Source organism: Falco peregrinus, chromosome 13 (assembly GCF_023634155.1).
Source record: "Falco peregrinus isolate bFalPer1 chromosome 13, bFalPer1.pri, whole genome shotgun sequence".
Taxonomy (NCBI): Eukaryota; Metazoa; Chordata; class Aves; order Falconiformes; family Falconidae; genus Falco; species Falco peregrinus.
In genome coordinates, this window is record NC_073733.1 from 10931113 (window position 1) to 10956084 (window position 24972).

Sequence of the window (24972 nt, forward strand, 5' to 3'; positions counted from 1 at the left end):
TAAGGAAGAAACATAACCAAAACCACAGGCTTGTCATGTGGAAGTGTTTCCTTTTAGCTGAGAACTCTTTATTTCCAACGCTGTACATTGAGGGAGTTTTCACTTCAAAGCTGTCTACACTGAAGAACAGTAACATCTAATGAAACTGATAGTTAAAAACCTCAACAATCACATCATAAGTGAGTTGATATAATAGCGCTTGCAACTGGTGCACATCCTCTTTGATTTATTTCACTTTTGATCTTTACCACCTGCTGGACCAGCATAGCTTTGTTCGTTCTGTTTCTTGCTGAGATGTTTTTAAATTAACCAATATACCAAACAAAAATACATTAACAAACTGTGCTTATCTTTACATCTTTACATGATCATTATTTGGGTTCAGTAAGAAAGGACATGGAAAATAACTAATCAGTTATCCTGAAAAAAAATGAGCCTTACACAGCAGACAGACATCAAGCTTACATTTTTAAATAAAACAAATTCCTGTAATTTAAAGATTTCACTTTATTATGCAGCATGCTGGCAGTGTTACAAGTTTCTCTGCATTCTAGTCAAAGATGTGGCCATGTATGTTGTTCTTATTTTAACGCAGTTGTTGCTCTTGGGCAAATAGTATTTTGAAATTCTGTTGTTTTCTAGGTTTGAAAATAGATTTTATAAGTATAAATTTGAAAGTGATTGTATGTTTTGAGCTTGCTGAAGATTGAGTTTGAACATGCAAAATAAGAATAGCTTCCATATTGATATCTGTATTTCTTAACCAAGTATTGTATCAATTCAGTTTATCGTATTAAATAATATATGGGAGTGGGCAGAAACCTATATGCGTTTCCTGGTTAGAAATAAGAAAATATCCAATGTCCTGATGATATGAAGAATCTACAGATTTCTGTCACTAGTTATTAAGAAAATAAGTATAGTTCTATATTTTCAGATATCAAGTGAATGGTGTAATGTTTGCTTCCATATGCCATAAAATAATTTCTCTAACCAACTCTTATAGAATGTCCTTCTAAGTAATATTTTAATTATATTTTCTTCCAGTGGGAAGCAGAGGCACTCTGACAATCAGTTTTGCACCTGTTGCAGGAAGTTTGGACCAATACCACTTTCCATAGTACACACGTGCAAATGTATATGTGGACGATGAAAGGAAAACTTATATCCATAGTGATACAAATCCTAGGTCTTTGTTCCCAGTACAGTTGGTTTTTACCACAAGAAAACATTTTTCTTGTTGAGAATAACAAGGCTTATACTAGGCTTTCAAAGAGAGTAACATATATGCATTTGCAGTATTTGTTAGTTTAACACGAGTCAGTTAATCTGCTAAAAAGAAACAATGTGAGTCAACAGAAGAAGGGAAGCCAGAGAGTATTTTAATTGTAATTATTTTCACTAATCTTCCAAGCATTGAACTTATTGTATTCCCAGAGAGTTTGTGACACTTCTATTTCCTGTTTTTCATTCTCATGTTCTCATCCCTAGTAAAATGCATTTATTTGAGTTTTCTTAAATTAAAAAAAAAAAATGAAAAAAGAAAAAACCCCAACCTCAAAACAAAACAACCAAACCCTTGAGAATGAAAGCTGGTTTTGCAGTTTTTAGAATTAGACTGGTAGTCTTTATGTAAATCACATAAGTTATTCATTTACTGGATTAACATAACAATACAGAAAATTCTCCAGGGTGCTAGTACATTTATGAACACATCTGCCATCTGAGACAGCAGAGACAGAAATGAGTTCCGTTTATAGAGTTCTACACTGAAGATTAACACAGTCCTACCAGTTGAACTCAATGCAACATGTTTCACTCTGCTTTTCTAAATCTTCAGATGATTACAAAAGAATTCCTCCCAGTTGTAAGACACCAGCTTGTTCTATACTGGGCTGCCTGTTTAGGAAGGCAGCTATTGGAACACTCCAGCAGCCAAATCTCAGCCCAGGCAGAGGCTCGATCTACTCACAGCTAGGGATAGGATATTGGGCAAAGTGCTGCTAAGATAGTTAAGGGATAGGAGCACCTCATCTCTAAAGAGAAGTTGAGAGAATTGGGACTGTTTAGCCTGGAGGCTAAACCCTGAAGTCTCAGGGGGATCTCATGAATACGTGGAAATATCTGAAGGGAGTGTGTAAAGTAAATGGAGCAGACTTTTTTCAGTGATGTCCAGTGACAGGACAAGAGGCAATGGGCATAAACTGAAATACAGGAACATAAAGAATTAATGTGCTTTACTGGGGATGACTGAGCACTGAAGACAACTTAATAAATTTAAAATGTCATTGTGAGAATAGAGTACCTTGACATTAAGGTAATGAGGCAACGGTCCACTAGCAACTTTTGCGATATGCTTCTGTTTCCCTTATCCAGCGAATTCCACTTCCACGCAGTATGGTGCATAGGCACGATGAGATTATCCAACCTGACTCCGGAACCACATAGTTGGTTTATTACAAGAGGCACGTAACTTCATCTGACTGCTGATTAAGCAAACATCCTAGCAGGGCTGAGTAAACTGTGAAGAGAGATTAGTTCATCTATCTACTCTGCAAGACTTATTCAAGATTACCCTAATTTAAATAAAGAGGAGCAGATGCTTAGGTGTTGCAGAGTGTGATAGCATTCACTGGATTCAGTGGTTGGTCTTTCCTTTAGGTGTAGATTTGAACACTGCACTGTTAATCATGGTGGATCTGGTCCAATCTAGTGAAAATGGATTAAAAAAAACCTTCTCAATGATTTGCAAATTTGATCGACAATAATTGTCTATACAAGAAGCTGAGAAATGAGTTAGGAATTTGAGACCTAACTATTATGTAGTTATAACAAGAATTGTTTAAATTATGTAGGGATACGTTTAGTCAGATAAAAGGATTTCTTTAGAAATACCAGCTACTTGATCTGTTTCACTATCAAGTTATTTTTCAGTTTGAAAAGACCTGACACTATTTTTCCGTAAGTATGCATTGTTTCAGAAACAGATTAAAGGGAATTGGTTCGTTGACTATAAACACCTCATTTATTTGATGTAATTATGTGAAGAATTTCTTTCAGGAAGATTACTTGACATAAAATGAGTCCGTAGTATGTCCTGATGTTTCTGCATAAATGAGGCTTTGTCTCAATAAATTAGAGCCTGTAAAGCCATATTCTTAATAAACTTCCCAAATTACTTTGCTAGTGACTGTTAAACTGGAAGTGTTATCCACTCTAGAGGGAAATAATTGTTTATTTTGTACTTATTTCTTAGTATCAGAGTAATTGTAAGGCATTCTTTTTGATGTAATCCATTATACAGTTGTATTTAAAAAGATATATGAGCCATTATGAGTTATAATTTAATAAGTTTGGAAACCAGGTATTCAGTCATCAAACATTATGAAGTTAAATCACTCAGGATTAATTTATTCAAATAATTACTAGAAAGAAATGAAGAGTATAGTGAGTTTATTCTTGATTTTTGAAAATTATTCCCTGCTAAGCAAGTTCTCTACTATTCCTGATTAGGAACTTGCTATGTGCATGCCCTATTGAAATAAATGAGCTCCCATGCCCATTCAACAAGTCACCTATGCATTGGTGTAATACTAATTTTTTTAACAGGTCCTTTTTAATCGCTGTGATAAAGTGTAACTTTCATTGTTTCTAGCTATGGCAGAGTGTTGAAAAGCAGATCTGAGTCATGATTTAGTGGCTTTTGCCTTTTCTTCCTACCGAGAGTTTTCTACTTCTGTATTGCCCTAACTTATGCCCTAGACCCAGACTGCAAAAACAACTAGAAACTCTGCTTCCACTATACATCCTTCTACAACTTTTACTTTTGTAGGCTTGTTTTCCAATTGACTGACTCTGGGAAGCTTTATGAACACAAAACATGATTTAAAAATGGGCTTTTTTTTTTATTATTATGATATATATATATACTTAGCATAAGTTTGTAAATGCAATTAGTTTTTCATAAATATGACTAAGAATTCTATAACACAAATCTAGAACGCAATTTTGGAATTAAATAGCACTCTTAAGAGTTTAATTGTCGTAGCTTCATGAAGAGAAAACCAGCCATCATCTAATCCAGCCTTTTGCCAGTGTAGCCTTGTTCTCCAAATTACTGCATGTTTTCTAGTCCTTTGACTTGTTTTGTAATGAATCATAAAAATGAAGGATGTCCAGATAATCATCGGTACCTCATCTATTACTTTATCATTGGGCTGAAAATTACCCTTCAGTGGTGGGTGATTGTACTATTAAATGGAGAGGCTTTGTATTATAATGAAAGTTAATTATTAATAAGGCTGTGAGAGAATTGCCAGAGTAAATTTCTAAAATACTCTTTGCTGCAATTGAACATTTTCAAATATTTTAATATTTCTGTGTGAAAGGGATCATTAATCCCCCATCTATAGAATAAGTAGACCGCTCAGGGCTGTGAAAAATCAAGGACCTATCTGTGACAGGAAGTGTTTTCAGGTGTTACTGTCAAGTTTGCTTTTCAGGGCAAAGGATTTGGTGTGTAGCGACATTGAAGATTCTTTAAGCCAATGGTCTATGTCAGAAAGTGACACTGAAGACTTGAAATAGGTGAGTTTGCATTAAATTCCTTGGGTATGTGAAATAAAATAAATTTTTGATTCGAGTGACTAGTGGGAAGGGGTGCAGCCACAATCTGTAAAGGGAAGATCAGCCTTTTGCTTCCTCAGAATTTTTCATGTGATTCAGGGTCTTGAACATCAGCATTTTTAGTGTTTGCCATGGAAATGTTACTCCCTATGTCTTGGACTAGTCTGGGATTAATGGATGAGAACTGATGCCCGTAACATTTTCTTGCTGCGTTTTTTCCTGGTTTGCCTTGCCACCTCAATGTTTTGCCAAATTGTTGTTTCTTTTGGGGTCGTGCTGCATATTACTAGTGGTAATCTATTTTTTTGAAAGCTAGCTTGTTTAGAAAGTACATTAACTTGCTACTTTGAACATGAAAGATTCAAACAGGAAATAGATTTGCACTGGAAACACCTTGAAAATTTAAACCTCTTTCCAAACAGCGTTTTACTCAGTGTTCATTGAGTTGTGTGAGGGACAAGCCATAAATGTATGTTGGCCATGGTATTGCTTCCTTGCTGTCTTCGGTTTATGCTCCTGTTTTTTTTCTGCTGCTTCTCTTTCAGGCAGGCAAACAGCTATGATCAGGTTGAATTCTCTGTCTGCAATTAATTCAATAAGCCTCCCTCCATTTAAGCTTCTTAAGTATTTTGTGGCAAATTACATTCTATGGCAAAAGTCCCTTTTTTTTTTTTAACATTGAAAAAGTCTAAAGAGGTTTATTTTTACTTTTTCTATACAGAACTTTTTTTTCATCTTTCTCTGAATAAGACTTGAGTATTTGTAACATCCTTATGAAATTGAGGTTATTTATAAAATACTATGCATATGAAATCATAATCTTTTAGAATTTTAAATAGCTGAGTAGTATTTTAAGTCCAAATTAGAACACTTCGCAAAGTTGTTATGGCCAGCTGACTTAGGGGCTGTGCTGAACTTCTCCTTTCTGATTCTTTTAATCTGCAGCTACAGGGAGAATATACCGTGAGCTGCTGGAAATTATGTTCTCCTATTACTATAAAAAATATGGCACAGAAATTTGTAACATTAAAAAGAAAATTGGTAAGTGAAAAGTTTCTAATTTTAAAACTGCATTTTTTAAACAAAAAAAAAAATCCTCTTCAATAATATCTCCAAAAAACAGCCCAGAAGTATAGAACATAAATAATCCTAGCTTTTAGGAGCATTACCTAATCAAGACTGCAGCTACTGAATTGAGGGCATTTCAGGAGAGGATACTTTGTGAACACGGACTAGAACTAAACTTGAAAAAAGTGTAAAGCAGATATGATAAAAAGTTTCATGAACTTATGATTCAGTTTCCAACTGTCATAAAGAAGTCATAGTCCTGCTGGTTAAAAACACTCCAGGTGACTAAGGATTTGATATAAAAATGATTTCACTTCTGTTGGTTTATTTAGCATCTAATTTTTTGCTGAGCTCCTTTACTGGCTTGGATGAACTTTAATTGTTGAAGTTTTCTTTACTTAAGCTATCTTTTTAAGTAAATAGGAGTTTATTTATTTTTTTTTAACACCTCAATCTATTAGCTTCTTTATCCTGTGAATTTTTTCAAATTGTAATCATGCCTGGTTTACCATTTTGGGAGTTGTTTTAAAACCAAAACCTTCGATACAAAAGTATTGTGAATGAGATATTTAACAGTCATGGTCTCTGAACAGGATTGGGAATGCAGGATTCTAGGCAAACTAGCTACTTTTCAAAACCCTTTCATCATCATTTGAGGGCCAAAAAAGCTGAAGGCAGACAATTCTATTATTAATGTATTTTATTCTTAAGTAGTGTTTGTCTAAACTATGAAGATTCAAGTGAAAGTTTAATGTTATTTATTTATCAAATTAATTTTATATAGACAGAACAAAAAAAAAAAAAAAATCAGTATTTTACCATAATAGATTTAAAGAATTTGAAGGCCATGCTGCATGTGTGTGATGTCTCTTTTGGCTTTTGGAAGATAATAAGGCACCAGAAACAAAGGAGATATGGAAACTTAAACAGATTGTGTTTGCCATTTCTTAAACATCTGAACAGATAGACTCCTTTAAATATTTGTAGTGTTGTTGAACGCAGTTGGAGCTAAGAGGTGAACAGCTGTAGTAGTTTAATAGCTTGTTGTCGTCTCACAGAGGCATGATACATGTTTGAGTGCTCCTTATCTGTTACGTTTCCAAGTCGGGCAGATCAGCTGCCTTTGCTGCTGGCAATTTGTGTATACTGTCTAAGGTCAGAATCCCAAACTGCATTATTCTGTTACTAGTTATCAGCGTGTGCAAATTCTGTATGGGATTATTCATGTACTGCGAAGACAAGTTTCCCCTGAGAAATAAACACTAAAAATTTATGCTAGACCTTCTAATACTGTATTCCGATTAACAGATACTCAAGTGAGCATATCCTAATCTAAACTGGGATTCCTGAACTGTCAAGTTTCCAACCTGGAGGCACGCTGGAACAGGATTCCTCTGGAGTTCCCAAACGTGGGATAGGTGACACCTCAGTTGTGGACTCCAGAGCCCAGACCTAATTAATGGTATATCAGTAAATTGTTCATCAAGATTTATTGTTTTTCCAATTACTTTGGTTTTGGGTAATTGAAAAAAAAATATTCTGGTAAACTACTTCTTTTCATATAGCTTCTGGTCAGCTCTGAACTCAAGGAAGGATTTTTTTGAAAAACATTTCTTTGACATTTAGATTTTTAATGTTTTTTTCACATCAACTATAGTGGTCATAAACTGTATTTTGTTTTTCACTGTGAAATTCTAATTTGAAGTTCTCCAAGAGCAGTTCAAACCTACTAACAGGGGAAGGAGTGGTTTTTGGTGTTGAAGAGAGCAGTTAAGCATCCACTTTGCATTTAGAGCCAATGATTTAGAGCTAACAATAAAAGACAAAAAGTTGTCACTTAAATTACAAATTTTGGAGCAGACTTTTCATTAGTTAAAATGAGGCACAGGCTTCTGTGTTATTCTGTCAGATCCTAAAAATAAGAGTTAAACTTCCCATTTAATTAGGTGGTACGTTGCCCCCTTGCGCTCTTTAAGTCTTGTCCTTTACATTTATGGCAGGTACATTTATATTCATGGCATTTAACTATAGGCAAACAGACCATTTTCTGCTATAGTCATAATGACACAGAATAGTTGACATGGAAATTAGTAAATATGATAGATGCTATATTTCTCATTATTGGTAAGGGAATGTATTACTTTAAAGATTGTTCTACACTTGAGAAATATGCAGTACAAAATGCTGAAGCAGTCATGACATCCGAGTGAGAATGTGAAGATTTAACTTGGCATATGGTGATAGAAAGAAGGCGGTATGTTTTGACAGATATCGTAATTTGACAGTTAAAATAAATACACCATCAGACAAAAATGGCATGGTTGATTAAAAGTATGTACTATATTCTTTTCCTATAGTTTCTCTGTTTGAAGAACAGATAAACATTATGGTATTGCTAATCTGGAACATCTGCAGACACTTAGAGTGAGAACCAGTGACATTGTATCTCACATTACAATGATGAATTTTCTTAAATTAATGATTTTATTTCCAGAAGGATGCTCCATTTCACAGTAGCGTCACTCATAAGTGAATTGTGAAGGTTACCACAAATGAATAAAAGGACAGAATGACAGAAAAATCTTCCAGGTCCAAGAGCAAACAAAAATACTTTGTCCTTTTTTTTCCTGTCACTTTGGGTATAGGCAAAAGAGAAAGGGGTCCACAGGAGGGCTGAAAGCCCTCAAATCTTTGAAAGAGGTTGTTTATCTACGTAGTTGCAAAAGTCCTGAAAAGTATGTCATTAGGGTCAAACAGCTCAGATGCTCAAGTCTTCTAATTAAGTTACATCATTGAGTTAGAGATGCTGGGTTTACCTCCAGGAGAAGTGCTGCGTTGGTCTGCTGCAAGCACAGCCTTTGGAAGGTAGCCCAGAGCCCTGGGAAGCAGCGTGGGGGAAGGGCTGAGGTGCTCAGCCAGGCTGCAGGCTGTCCTGGCCACCAGCGAGGCCTTGGGCTCTGGTCAGGGCTTGTCTGGGTGTCTCTCTGCGTAGCTCTCCCTGCTTGTTGGAGTTCAGGAGCTTCATGGAGAAATACCTTTCATCTACGGACATGATTATTAAATGGCTTACAGATTACGTCTTGGCTTTATTAAATGCGTTCATTTATTCAAACTGAGGATCTGATTCATAACATCTGTTTTATTCATCCCTGTTATTCCCCTGCATTACAACGTTCCTATTTATTTTGTAAAAAGTCTTGGCATAGTTTGTAAGGAAGACAGACTTGTGTTAGATGCAACATTTTCCTTAGGTAGATATTGGCATGTACAGTAACCACCTGCCACTGTACTTTGATGGATACTTTGCTTTCCTGCCCAGAAAAAGATATTAATACTTTAACTGACATATTAAATGTACCATAGTACAACTTCCCTTTATTTAGTTCCTTGTTGCTCTACAGTTCTTATCAACATAAAGGTGATTGCTTCTTAAATCTGTGTTGTTATTATACAAATAAGATAATTATAGCTCTGTTAGTCTCACATTTAGATTTGACTCAAAGCTTATCTCATTTTCTGTTACCAAGTATAACTATATAGCAACATATTTTGAAAGTTTCAGAGTATTTCTCTGTCAGCAGCAGCACCTCTCTGCCCAGTATATGTCAGTATGTTTTTTCAGTATATCAGAGAATTATCCAGAAGCTTAAATAATCATGGCTGGACCATTTTCCAGTTCTGTTTAGGGTTTTCGCAACTTTAATCATCCTTTCCTGTTTTCTGTAGTTTTTTCCATTCTGAGGTTTCCCTTCACTAAAGGAAGAAAGAGGGATAGAATGACCCACAGCATTTAGGTTGTGAGCTTATCATGGGTTTATTGAGTAGCATGATAATGGTTTCATTACTGACTTCAGTGGCATCACTGTGTCTGAGAACCCTTTAAAATGAAATTTCTAGGTATTTCTAAAATTAATCTTGTGAATTTTGCCCTCCCTAAGCTTTGTCTGCTCTGTTCCTCTAAAAAAATTTGGAATTTTCCATGGAAAGGAAGGTTTTAAAAGTCTCTCAAAAAGTAAATATAGGAAGGTAGCCAGAGGTTAGCAGTACTTACTGCAAATGACTATCAGCACTTTCAGATCTCTGCTTCTTCCTTTTTTAATTACTAGTCAATGAAGGCCATGTTTTTGAACTAAAATGTAGGGGGAAAAGATTAAAAATAACTCAGAAAGTCTCTGGCTTTTCCAAGGTTTTCAGTTTCCCTAACTAGAATAGATGAAAAGACTGCAACAATCAAGATTGCTTCTTTGAAAATCATTTAATGTTACGTTTTGGCAAAGAGTGTTCTATGTATATGTATATATATGTATAGATCAGCACTGATAAAAGTTTTGAATTGTGCAGACTGTTTCATTTCAGCTATACAGATTCATGTAAATTTTTACTTTAAAAAGTGCATATTATGTGTACACAATGTTTCTGCATTGTGTTATACAGAAAAGAGTCTCTGCAGCACTGTGCCATTTGTAGTATGCAAATACAGAAAGCTCATTTTAATAACAGACTGACCGACACAATATTTGGCTCGGTTCATTGCAGTTATTTTTAATTTTTTTAAGTGCATTTATAACCATAGTTAAAAAATCAAGACCACAACAAAACAGAGCCAGAAACAGCTGGCCTAAACTCCCAAGTTTACCAAGCCTAACATCTTCCATTGGGTAGTGTCACAGATGCACTTCACTCCCACAGGAGAAGTGAGAATATATTTTACCGATACAAAGTAGTGAGTTAACAAAGTTCAATGGTAAATGTGACAGTGGTTTAACAAGATTCAATGGCAAGGTACAGAGTATTTACTGTGTAGAGAATAGGGTCAGACAAACCTGTCAGGGAGACCATCCTGTGGAGTCATGAGGTTCAGAAAGGACCCCCTTGCATTCTGAATCCTTCTCAGAGGGCAGTTCATGTGTGACTGGGTCCAGACTTGGTCAGTGGTTTATGTCTAAAGGATTATACACGTGCAGTCAATCCTTCATGTCATTTAGCCAAGATTTCAAAGTTTCAGTGCTCTTATTCCCAATTCACTTACTGAGTATCTGACATGATGAGGATTCTCCCAGCCTTGAGGAGTAACCTTGAGAGGCGTTCCTGCCGAAGGGGAGATCCTGGCGTGCAGCCCAGTGCTCTGCAGGATTGCTCAACGGGCCCTTGGCTCTCCATTATTTATGGAGTAAGATGATTGACTTATTTGCATACCAGCCATATTTTGGTTTGTACATGCTCAACTAGCCCTCAGCTACTGAGTAAGATTTATGGCCTTTAGCTATTGTGTTGTTGTTTTTCTCCTCAGAGTCCAAATGCAGCCATCATGGCCACCACTGGTGGCTACTGCTTAAGCAGAAAAGGAGAGGGATGGGGAGCACACCACCACAGGTAGCTAGTTACCTGTGAGTGCCCAGGGCCAACCAGTAGAATCCTGTAATCATTGGAATGCACAGCAAACAAGTACTTGTCCCTTTCTACCTACCTATGACGTACAAACAAATTAAAGTTTTAGTTACCAGCTTGGAAGATGTCTCAGGCCATCTGGTGAAATATGGGAAGGTGATGATGGCTTGTGTTTACTTGGTAGTGTAATCCTTTTATTTAGTTAGCGGCATTATTTATCTTTGGGAAAATTATGATAATTTTGATTTTTAAGTTCCAAAGGAACTAAATCATTGACAGAAAACAACCTCTTCATCCTGTCTATTTTTGAATCTATTGACATAGAATTCTCTGCATCCTAGAAACTTCTTTTCATCATTACTGTATGTAGGGTAGAGCAATAGGAAATCCTGACTAACAGGTTAAAGGTTAAGGGGTGTGTGTAATCCATGAAATGTAGGACTACTTAGCAATATTGAAAAAAAACCCAAAAAACCCAAAGCTACTTGATACAAGGCATTAACAAACTGCTTTGTGAAATGTTGGCACCCAAATTAATGTGACTGCCAATGTCAAACCAAAAACTTTGCTAGCAAAACAATTTGTCCAGTACTAAGCAGACACCATCATGGCAGATTGAATGCACATTCATACAGGGATACCATCTGTTCATAATGGCTTTTGAAGAATAGCAGATGAAAATACACTGAAGACATCAAAGTACAAGACTGAACATCAATAGAAACAGGACATAGTGCATAGAAAGCAATGGTGGAATAGGCCAGCAAATACAGGCAATAGAACTGAAGACACCGGTGCAGAGAAGAATGTGTGAGTGTACTCATGAAAAATAAAATAGTCTTGGGGTCAAGAAAGAGAACGGCTATGAATAAATACAACTACCAGTTATTGGATAGCTGTTGCCCTTGACTGAGAAAGGTTGTTGTTAGAATGGTAGAATCTGGAAGAAGCATCCTCTCTTCCATGCTACAGTCACATATAGGATTAGTCTGTCATGGTCTTAGATACCTAGACACATTTCTTTGATTATTTTTCTGCAAAACTCATGCTTTTTGCTCTGGTGGACCCTATTGCAATCCTGGGAGTGTCAGCCAAATTTGCAGTCATACAAAATTAATTGTTGCTCATTTTAAGTCCTGTAGCCTCTGGCGCTTAAGATCATGTTAATCAAAGGAATGATATATGAACAGAGAATTTTCTATGTTCCATAGAATTCTCTATCCTATATGAATATTAGATAACATTCTATATTCCCTGGTGGGAATGTGTTACTGGTTGACTTTTGTGCCTTAACACAGAGGTAAGGCAACATCAGCACTGCAATACTCAATTTTCAATTTCTCTTTCCTTGGGAATAAGCCCAAAGTTTAGAGTTAAGTAATGTTTTGTGCTTGGATGGAGTCCTATGAAAAGGAGGCTCCTGGGACCAACTTGTTGGAAGTACTAAGCAGAGGGTATCTCTGAATTTCTTTCCTCTGTGGAACTCAGAAACCAAGGCTGAACAGAAATGTCTTTCTGCTGAAGATCCAGATGTTGGAGTCCAGTGCTAAGGATATACTACTCTTTGAGCAAGACTCACTGGTTTTGGATGGTGGGACAGGTCATCATAATGGCAGCCTGGTGCCATGCAGCTCTGCTCCGAGGGAGTCTGAGTGTTCCTCCTGACCCCCAAGTGCAGCTAGTGGTGCTTTGTAGATAAAGTAGTTATTGGATACATTTGATACTATCTGGATCCTTTAGCTAAGACAGGCTTTTTGATACATTTTTCCTAGCAAAAAAAGAAAAAAAAAAAGAGTTTTGTGATTTGAAACCATTAATAGTTTATGAAAAATATAAATAATTTATCAGCTACCCTGCTTTTCTTATCAGTCATTTTTTGTTGAATTTTTTTGAGTGGTTCTTTGTGATCTAATATTTCTGTAAATCTGGGTAGTAGCTTCAGCTAAGGAACTAAAATTAGCTTATTTTAGTTACAAAGTCTATGAGAAATAGAAGTTGTATAAAAAGTAACATTAAATGAACTTTGTTTATATCTTATGTTTTTGCTGTGGAAGGAAAGGCACACTATTAAATCAGATCCTGTATCGCTTATTTGAGTCATGTAAAAACAACTTTTTTTTTGAATGAGGATTTGAGACAAATGTTGCTGAAACTCTTCTGTAGAAAGACATGAGCACGTAGCAATAAATCTTTCTGCTGCTTACACTGGGGTACTTTGTGGTGTGCAGCTGCTGATACAAAGGTATACGTTCTTGATGTTCTGTGATATGTATTATACCTCTTTGATCCAGCACAGTGATTCTAGATGTGGCCACCAGGAACTAACGGTATGTACTCATTAAATTCTCCTAATATGATAACATTGCAAATGTCAAATCTGTGGCCACTTATGTGGCATTGCAACTTTTTAAGAATGACATTACTAGACTCCATGAATCAAAGATGAGTTTGACACAGGATTTATTTAGTTTGACAATCTGAAGATCCTTTTCTATCCTCTGTTGTGAACTACAAATGATCATTTTAAACATCAGATCACAGATGTATGTGATACAAATGCTCTTTGTGACAGTTGAGATGCTTGCAATTGCAAGAAAGGTCAGGACCCCATATTTGCTCACTGTTCTTGTAAAAAGTGGTTTCTAAAATCAAACCAAGTAGACTGCTTTGTTTTGTCTCAATTCTGGATATTCACCGAAATTTCCTGTGATTCCCAGAGATTCCTGAAAATCCTTAGAGCTTTTTAGAATGATCTCCTAGTGATATGTCTAACTTACCGACTGTGATCTTCTTGACCTGTCCAGTTCTTCTAATATGTGCTTTGTCCTTGACATATTTCTTTTACTTATGCATATATTTTAATATTGTTTATACAGTGGTTCTTCACTGCAGAACTTGAACCAAGAGAAAACTAACAAAAAATACTAATCTCTTCAGATTTCTCTCAAGTAAGCATGATGCATTGTAATTAAAATTAAAGTATTTGTCACTTTCAACTGTTTTACTCTGCAATAAACAGTGAAGACAGGATACTGCTTTTTTGGGCACTTTTGCCATTTAGGTTTCTTTTTTGGCACAGCTGTGAATTACTGAATTCCAAATTTAGAAGAGTTTAATAAAGTCTGGGTTATCTCCTAGAGAAATATCTTGTATGATTCAAAAAACTTTCATCAACAATACTTCATGGTTCATTTGAATATTCTTATTTTGCTGTTCCCAGTGTAATCTGCAGTTAGTTTATTGTTTGGAGAGGAAAAGATATCAGGGACTCAGCTGTCATTTGCTTGATGCTTCTGCAGGTGACATATTACGCTGTCAACACTCGCTTTACTACACTGCCAGTAATTTAATTGGCACCATGCTCAGCCTGATGTTACTCACTTTCAGGATGGTTAGATAAATCAAGGCTGTTGGATGTTGATTCAAAACCCTGTTTTAATAGCAAATAAGCATTACTTTCTGCACCAAGACAAGATATCAAGAAGAAATGTTTACTACTTATTCTTCAGTATCAGGATTAAGAGTCATTCACTACCGAAAACATTCTTGCTTATGCTGAAAAAACTATACTATCTGATACTGAAGTAGTTCCTGTTATTTTTGAAGGGTTGCCCACATACTTCACAAACTGTGTTGCTTTTTGTCCTATGAAAGATTTTTCGTAAAAGGAGAACATTTGGCATTTGAATTTTTTTTTCAGGTGTTCAAGTTTCTTATTAATTAAAAAAAAAAAAGAAGGAAAGGGGAAAAGAGAGAGATAACTGAAAAGTGTGAGTAAAGAAATTTGGTAGCAATTTTTATAGTTTTTATATCCTTAAAGATATTTTTAAAGGGTTCAGTGAAGATGCAGAAATTAAAAATAAACTAATTGGGTTACGTTTAAATTAACTTTCAGCAAAAATTATATTTACGAGAACTTTTGATGAGATTTAATCAATTTGAGTCCTGATGGGGTTACTTCCATTTGCAGATGAAAATTTTTTAACAAACAAGGTAAAACCAGAATTCAGTGATGAGTAGCTTATTATGAATGTAGGGAAAAACATTTCCTTAAGTCCTTCAGAGCATTAAAAACAAGATTGGAAGTTCTTTGCACGTGTTCCTTTCTTTTTCTCATTATGTTAGTATGTGACATGCTGGCAGAATTAATTTCTTATTATAGATGACCAGAAGAAGTAAAATTGCTTCTGTTTTTATCTCAGAATTGCTTTATAATACAGATACTGCTTCATTGTGTCTGTTGCAGCCACACTAAAATGATTCATGAAATTATAGGAAAGCAAACATCTTGTTGCAGCTGTCTTGTGGATGCAGAGGAAAACCCAACAAGTCTAAGCTTTATCATTATGCAATTTCTTTTTCTTATTCACATCTTGTTATTAAATTAAGATTTTAAGGTATAAAACAGCAATGGGGTTTCCCTAGATTTACAAGGGGAAAGTATCTTTCTAGAATTCAAGCTTAGTTATTATATAAGGAGTTCTTCAGGATGTCAGTATAACTGAAGCTTTCAGGATTAAGACAAATTATCCTAACTTTTGTCCTTTAGAAAAATACTTTTAGTATGCGACTTCCATTTAAAAACACTTATTGTGAACTCATATGTCAAGGCATATAGCAATTATCTACTGATGGTTTTCATAACTGTACTAATTACTGACCTGTAAATCAAGAATCAAGTGCTGAGAGATTGTGAACACCAGTTGCACGAGATATTCTATTAATATCTGCTCTGTAGAATTGTATTACGAAGCTGAAAACAAATACATGAAAGTTCAAAACTGTATCTAAAACAAGCCCCTTTTTAAATGTACATATCCTAGAGCTATCGACAAGATCCTTTTTGGTAGTACACTGTTTTAAATCAATGTATCTTTATTTTCAGAATTTTTTAGATGCTCCATACTGCCTAAATTATAATGTGCACTTCTTTGTATTATGATATTTACATGCATACAAGCTGTGTTTGTAAGTTTATATTTTTTAATATAATTTTCCAAATTAGTATTTTAGTCTGAAATGTGGCCAGGGTGACTAGATAATGATTGGATGTTAGATATATTTTCTGTTGGAAAGATAGCTTCACCCATTTTTGCACAATTAGATAATGAGATGGTTCCCTACTAGTGGTGTCTGCTGTACTTTAAATGATTCATACTGTTTATATGACAGAAATTATATTAATAAATCATTCAGTAATAAATAGGTAATTGGTAAATGCAAGAACAGCTAAGTGGTAAATGGATACTGCATGACTAACTCATTTTAACCAGCATAAATCTCAGTCAGTGGAGAAACTTTGTTGTTATTTTGCTTAATGTTCACACATTTTAAGACAGGCCATAGGAATTAGAAGTGATTGAAATTACAGTGTAAAATGAGAAATGAAATAAATGAGAAATGAAAATTACAAAGTCTCCCGAAATGCGAAGGGTTGCCCAGATGTTTTGATCAATTGGCCAGGTTTTTGTCAAGAAATTTGAAATGTGTGAATACTCTTCAGAATGATCTAAAGGAATAACATCAAGAGTTCAGCAAAGGAGAATTTTATGGGAGTTGGATTAGACCTCTGAGCCAATTAAGAAAAAAAAGAAATAATAACAAAGTTGTATACCTCTTCAGCAAAGTCATAAGACACGTTAGTAGAAGAGGCTGTGTAACTTAGAAGTTTTTACTATAAGAGTCATAGAACTTCTGAAATTGGAAAGGACCCATAAGGATCATTGAGTCCCTTTCCCTGTTCCTCACAGGACTACCTTAAACTAAACTATATAGCTCAGAGCATCACCCAGATGCTCCTTGAACTCTAACAGGCCTGGTGCCATGACTTCCCCCAGGAACCTGTTCCAGTGCCCAAACAATTTCTCAGTGAAGAACCTTTTCCTAATGTCCAGTCTGAACTTCCCCTGACACAGCTTCACACCGTTATAAATGTCAAACTGAATCTGAAAATATTAGTATAAAGCTGTAAATGATCCAAGGGTTTAATATTTTGTCATTTCTTGAGCTCATAATTTTAATGATATTTTGCCATTCACCAGAAGGCATTTTACCTAAAACTAAAGTGTCACCACTGGCAAGAACTACAGGTTTTTATACTGATGCACTCTGGGGAGGGTGTTTAGATTTAAAGAAAACCACAGAACTACTCTTGTGAGAACAACATTAATTTGGGGGGGTGGTCAGGGGAGCATGGAACACCAAAATCCAATAAGACTCAAAGCACGTAATTATATGAGTGATCTGCAGTTTTGCAGTCTGTCTTTTGGTAACCTCTAAGTACTACACAGAGTAGTTGCATGATTCACACAGTGGAACTTTTAAGAATTGGTGAGGCAGGTTGCACATCTGTAGCCCTGTAACTGAAAATTTGGATGGCTTCTTGCATATAACTTTTGTCTTCAATTAAGTGCTTAAAGTATTTTCTAATTGGGGCAGGTAAATGCAATGCTAATTAACAGTGGTGTGATAAAGTACAACCTCTGTCCTCATTTGCAATACCTTGCTCTATTCTAGAAAACTTTCTGCAAAATTCACCTCAGGCAACTTTTTTTTTTTTTTTTTTAAGGGAGACTGTTCTCTAGCTTAAAGAAATAAGAGATAATGCCTTGTTTATCAGTGAATAACATTTGAATGAACTTAAGCTTTCAAGACAACTTTCTGATGAACTTTGTCTGCCACTGGAGCTACAAGTAAAGCACATGCATGAATTTTAATGAACTTAGACTGATGGAAAGTTTGCAGAAGTCCAGAGTGACAAAGATCTCTTGAGCAGAACAAGGAAAATAATTAAGGTATCCTAATGCTTTTCAGTCTAATCTTGTTTGCTAAATATGAAAATAAGACAGAGTAACACATAGTTGAAATTATTCCTTCATATCAAACCTTTTTAGCAAACATATTTAATAAATTCCCTGTCAGAGGTTAATGCCAAGGTATGTTATCCAAACACATCTCTTCAATGTAGAACTGAAAGGCAGTGCAGGAAAGGAAATGTCAGATATTAAATTGTCTGAGAAGGTATCTCAGGTATTCGAGCAGCATTCTCCAATAACACCACCTTTGAAAATAAGGGATGTTAAACAACCATATATTTTTGTTCTTTCAATATATATTTGAACAAAAAAGAAATTGTGAACCTAAATCCGTATCTAGAGTATAAGAAAAGCAACCAAGTCAGCTTTACAGTAGTTCCTTTACTGAGTTGTTAAAATGAGAAATGTGACCTTCAATCAGTGAGAGACATTTTAACATTGAGCATCCTTTAGTTATTCTACCTTTTAGCACCTTTGCACATCCCAAATGTGCAAGAATTAGTGATAGAAATTAGTATTAAGCAAATTAGATAGAAATAAGTATCCCAAATGATAGAAATTAGTGTTAAGCAAAGACCATGCTAAGTGCAGATAGTACTGCAACTTGTTAGCATGTTTTTTTCACTAGATATTTGTCGGAGAATGGCTGGATGAGAAGGGTCACAGATCATTAGAGCATTTGTACGAGCAGAGCCAAATCTAACCAGTGTGCTATCAAGACTAGGCCTGAGCTGAGGTTGCCAGCTGTGCTGATGGCTGCGGAGTTGCAGGGACACCGCGGCCTTAACAGGCTTCACAGCCAACTCTGAGGAGGTATGTGCAGTAGAGATAAAGAAGTTATGTAAGCTAGCTAACCTAACCGCAAGTAGGAGGACCATGTAAATGACTAGGTAGTGATTCTAGCCAGTCATAGACTGCTGAGTATGCATAATTAGATACACTGTATAAATAGGAGCTATTCGGGCTAATAAAGCGAATCATGCTTTATCACTCATTGAGTCGGCTGCGTGTGATTCCCTCCGCTTGCAGATATTTGCTACTGAAACTTAGGCATTTTTTCGTGATGTACAAGAACTGTTTCATACCAAATAGCAGCACAACAGATCATGAGGATGGAGGAGTAATACTGTAGTTTCTGCATGATAACGTACACTAGAGAAGGAGCATAAATAAGTAGAATATAATTTCCCACCAGAATTTGACTGAGACACCTAATTTCTCTGGCTTACAGCTGAGAAAGTCTTCATGAATTACAGCTGTCTGGGGAAAAAAAGTCTTAAAATTATTTTCAAGGCAGCATGAACAAGATGGATGCAAATGTTTACAAACTGGAAAAAGTTGTTTGCTTTGCCTAAGACTCTAATCTCTGCAAACTCAAAAGTCAAAGACTTAAGCCAATTACTGAACCACACGCCCTTCTAATTAAATGGTTCTTGTCATAACACATGACTGACAGGAGGAGCAGAAGGAACATAGAAAATATTTACAGAATCCCTACTCAATGCATCTTACTACTGTAGAGGGGAGGTATCTTTGCAGAGCTACCAAAGAAAGTCTGCGTAATCCGGACAGCTGCTTACATCTGAGGATGATTAAAAACAAAAAAAAAAAAAACCCAACCAACCAAAAAAAAAAGCCAAAACTCCAAATGAAACAAACAAAACTCCCCATCTCTCAAACCATCCCACCACTCCTTGGAGAAACATATCATTGCTGACTTCAAAGTTTACCAAGTATGGGTTATTTTCTATGTACATAAATCTGTCAAAAAAGAGTGCTCAGAGCTGTAGTCTGTTCAATTAACATCCTCAAGCATTTGTGGTTTCTAACACTTACTGCAGCACTGTCACACAATAATGGAGTGTACATGTATTTACAGCCACTATAGGTATTGAACCATCTATGGTCTGGGCAAATAATCTCTCTGGAGCACTAGAGATACATTCAGTTGGCTTCAGCAATGCTGTTTGGATTAAAGGAAGCCTGTGAACAACTTCTTGCATTGCTGCTGGTATTCCCCACTACTCAAAGACCTCTGCTAAATCATTTATTTATTTTTGCTGTGCTTTTGTGCACTTCTGTGGAATTATTTTTTTCCAAGAATGCAATGCTCTGGAAAAGCTTTACAAAATTGGGAAAAGTTGCTATGTGTTTTATTAGAAATGTTATGTTTTTTTGGTTTTGTTTTGTGTTTTGTTTTTGTTTTTTTTTTTTTAGAAGAAAACAAAACAGTTTCTTCTTCAGTAAATTATCATTTTTTTGCATTCAAGCCAACCTATAGAAATTGCATGGTACTCTGATAACAAAAGATGTGCTTGATAAGAGACTAAAAGGCTGTCCACCTTTTAGAAGTACCCTTAAAACATTTGCATGTCAAAGTTGAGATTTATTAACAAACAGCGAATGCAGTAAGTGCAAATGTTGCCATTCAGATGTTGCTTAAGTAATATTCCCAGAACAAAGAGTGTTTAATCATCATCTTCCCAATCTTTGTGACTTTTTTTATACCTTTTACTTACAACATTTGCATTTTCTCAAATACAGCCATTGAACTACGCATTAACAATTTTATTTACTGACTGTATTCACACTGATTCTTCTTCTATCAAACCAGTAAATTTTCCACTAGAAAAAATATTTCTTGGTGACAACAATGAAATAGAAGAAAGCCTATGGCATTGAAAAAAGCTTTAAAATACGTAAAGAAAACTAAAATTTCTTCTCCCATCATCTGTCTCAGGATAGCAAGTAGCAAAAGGGTTATGAAGAAAAACATTTTACTTCTGATTGAACAGTAAACCAGAGAGAATTTAGATACTCTGAAAGAACTGAATATGCTTATCTTCAGCTACAGCAGAAAACCAGTCCCACACTCGTTTTTTAAATCCCATTCTGCCTTCTCTACCTAAGGTGCCTTTTGGTTTGCAGTTACTCTTTCACGGCATTCATGTGTGATCGCCTCTTCTCCAGTAGCTTTATTTTCCTAGTAAGTGAAATGGTTCAGGTTTACCTACAGAAAATATGAGTAATAGATAAATGCACAGAGTTTCAGGTTCAGTTTGAAAATGGTATCTCCATAGTTAGCCAAAAGTTGTTTGATTCAGCTTAGAATATCACCAAAAATGTTGCATGGTGTTTTTTTTTCATGAAGATACTTTAATTTAGTGAATTTTTCCTTTGAGTGAATACTTACTTTTAAAATATACTTCTTTTAAGTGCAGAAAAAATTTCACCCACAACTTTAGAAAAGTAACTGGTTTGGATTTTGTTTATGGTAGTCAGTAATATGCAGATGTGTTAACAGTTCTGCTTCTGGAAGCCCTGGGAGATACTCACACTTGGGAATATACTTAATTTCCCACTTCCTTTTGCTTAACAACAAACAGCTAAAAAGTTAAGCAGGAATGATATGTAATGAAACCTAAAGGAATTGCAACCCTCGGCACCACTTACTACTGCAGTATTTATAATTTACCAGATTTAAGTTTCCAATTCCAGTTCCATGGAAAAAACAAGGTTTATCATAGGAAAACAGATGGTTTCCTGAAATTATTATCTTTTCTTTATTGAAAAGACCACGATAATAGGATATCAGCAATCCCTAGTGAGGTGAGTCTGTGACCATAAAGTTTACACACAGGAAATTCACAGGCTTTGCTCGTCTTTACTGAAGAAGAGATTTCATCTCTACACTAGAAAAATAAGTAAAGAACTGTAGAGAGGGTGAAGAAATTGTTTCAGGCCTCTGGCTTTTGGTTTGAAAAGGGAAGGTAATTCAGTTTAAAAGTAAGATCCTGATTTGAATTATAATTTTCAGAAAATGTTCATCTGAAGTTGAGCTTCTTGAATGAAACCAGCTATATAATGTTGAATTAGTTTCCCACCTGTAGATTAAATCATTGATCTTTTATGATGCTTTTTTTTATAACTTTTTTTTGATGCTGATATAGCTCCAATGATTATTTGTATACATCACCAAAATGAAGATAACACATCACGAAAGGTAGGGTGGGATTGTAAGAATGAGCCTTATCTACATCTGTGGAATTGCAAAGATGCTCATGAAGTTTTCACATAAAAACTAGCACATAATCTGATCTAAATCCTGATTCAGCTGCTTTTGAAGTAGAACTTTTCTTTCTTCATTCAGCAGCTTTGTAACTAAACTTTCTCTCTAGAGACGTAGAGCAATGATGGGGGAATGAAAACAACCATCAATGAAGTAAGTATATATGTTGGAGCTGTTATTTAGTTATGGTTCTTTCTCCTACATGAAGGTATGACAGGGACAATAGTTATGGGATTCACCATGTCTCACTTCAGCTAAATGTAGCTATACTTGCAGCTATATCTGAAATAGTTCTCTGGACTTCCTTTATTTTCAGTGGAGGCACATTTTGATGTGCAATTTGTTTGGCCTGTTAAGCTTCAAAATGCTTTTAATCATACTTAGAAGTTCCTGCTATTTTATTAACCATAAAGATGTCTATGCTGCTAGCTCAGGAGTTCTTTTGCAAACATTGAGCAGAGTAAATTGTTTGTAGATTTTGTTCTGAGTTTTTGGTGAGGGATGGGATTTAATAGGAGGCAAAAAAAATAAAAAAAGAAGAAAAAAAACCCTCAGAAACTTCTTCAGAATTTCCTAGATGATCTGGCTTGGATGCTGCTCTATTATTCCAAAACACTGCATTTCTCATAAATTCTTTGTAGCACTTACAGAAGTCAAGGTAATATGTATGCCAGTTTTTCTTCCTTCTGCTTTCACTTTTATTTTCATAATATTTCCAAGATTTCATTAAAATAAGTACGAATGCTAGGAGAACATGAGTGACTTTGAATTGTGACAATTTTTTTTCTACACTGAGCAGGAGAGAGTCTGTGTATTAAAACACTAAGCAGAAATGGTGTGTGGGAACATAGGAATTAAGGAATGCTATAAGCGTATCATATGAATGGGTAGGTATTACAGGTATCACAGCTGATAGTGAGGAATCTTTTGGATCACTGGAGTATTTCACAGTCAATAATGATTGACTATGAATTAAAATGAGAAGTATTTTGAAAATCTGAGGTTTGCTAGGTGTTTTCAGCTTTTCAATTTTATTGTTTGTCTGATTGATTGCCTGTCAAATGCAAAGAATTATTAGACCAAAAATAATAAAAGAGTGCAGCATCGGTCTGGAAAGGGATAGAAATATCTTAATCTCATCACAGTGTGCACAGCTGGGCCACATTTCAAACAGCAGTGAGAAGCCTGGGGCTTCTCTCCCTTGCGTTTGGACTGCATTTCAGTGCAGGTCCCTGTCTAAGCCACGATGTTAGCCATGTCTGTTGTCTAGTCATGTACCTTGTTTCTCCTGATCTTGCTTCATTTGGATCATGCCCAGGGGATGATGATTAGAGAGCTAATACATTGGGAGCACTGTCTCCTGTATAAAACCAAGTCTCTCTCCTGATCCTTCTGTCATCTGCCAGGTCCTGTGCCCTTATCTTGTAACACGCTCCCCCATCTTCTGCCCTTTGGTACCCTTCTGACTTGGGGTGTAACCCAAGAAGGAGTAGGCCAAGGTGTAGACCAACAAAAGATTCACACTCCTTACTTCAGCCTTTTAAACCTAAAATGTAAACCTCCAGAAATCTATGCTCAGCTGCCATATATTAACTCCAGCTGCCTAGGATTCCCCTAGAGAAATTTCCTAGTTAGTTAATTATTCAGTGAGGCCAGTATTGGGTATGCATAGAGAAGTACCAGCCTTTTGATGGTATTTATCAGCTGAATACCCAGCTCATCTCCTAAATTCCAGGTAGATTTACTAGCTAATCATAGCCTTTTTTCCAGCGCAGGTACAAGCTGTGCATTAGCTAACTCACAGATCACTCAGTGCAGAGCCACCAAACATATCTAATACTGAAGGAAGTATGAATGAAGGAAGAAATGCCATTCCATTTTATTTGGATTAAAGCATTCTTTGGTTATGGAACCACGGGTAGAAGTAGAGATGAATGCAGAGGGAGATGCCCTAACTGCTTAGCTAGAAGTATTCTGCAGTGGGAGCCTTTAAATCCCTGTTTTTGAAGCCTTTACCTTTATTGGGAGAAATTTGTTGTTGACATTGAGTGGGAAAGTGTGCCTTTAGTTATTGATTAGACCCTCTTCCTGAGAGAGGGAATACCTCAGTTTCTTTCAAAATATTGAAGCATTTCTACAAATGTGTGACTGGAGCCTGGAACTGATGCCTTTTTGGTAAGGACTCTAACCACTAGGCTATTCAATAATTCTTACTAGTATAACTAGTATGTGTCCCACAGAGAATCAGTTGCAGGAAGAAGGATCAACAGATTCCTACCTGAGTATTCTCATCTGGCTGATACAGACGGTTCTTTGATCAATAAGTTAACCCTTGTGAATCTTAATGCTTAGATAAACTGAATACTTGCACCCTGAGTTAGTGCTGCTGTGGCAGGGGTCTAAAATTTATTTGCTGAGTAAAGAAATTTCATTGCCTAGGATTGAATTAAATTTTTCTTTCAGTTGTTCTGCACTGGGCATTTAAGGTGATTAAACTTGTAGCTGATTATCTGCTGATGCTGTTTCCATGAGACACATCTGAAGTGAAAATGCTCTCAACAGAACGTATCTGACTGGAGAGTGAAAGGCCTTAATTTTTTACAGATATTTTAACATTTTGGTACTATCTCAGGAAAATTCTGCAGGGGAACATTCCTGGAGGTTTTATTCCCTATTCTCCTGTTATCCAAAGTATCACTTTCTTGAAGTATTTTTCAATGTGTTTGAGGAGACTACATGCTAGCAAAACTAGAAGTATTTATCTTTGCCTCCTAACGGAAAGTTGTTAATACCAGAGATGTCAGGCAGCCTGAACTTGTATGTTCAGTACTTCAGATACTGGGGTAATGAACAAAGTATGAAAATAATATATGGTTATTTAAAAACCTGGAAAATACAATCAAGATGAATAGTTTGAATATTTGTTTTTATTTGAAATTCATAATCTTGCTGGGGCAAAAATTTGTTTGATATTTCCACAGCTTTTACTAATTACAGGCTTCTATA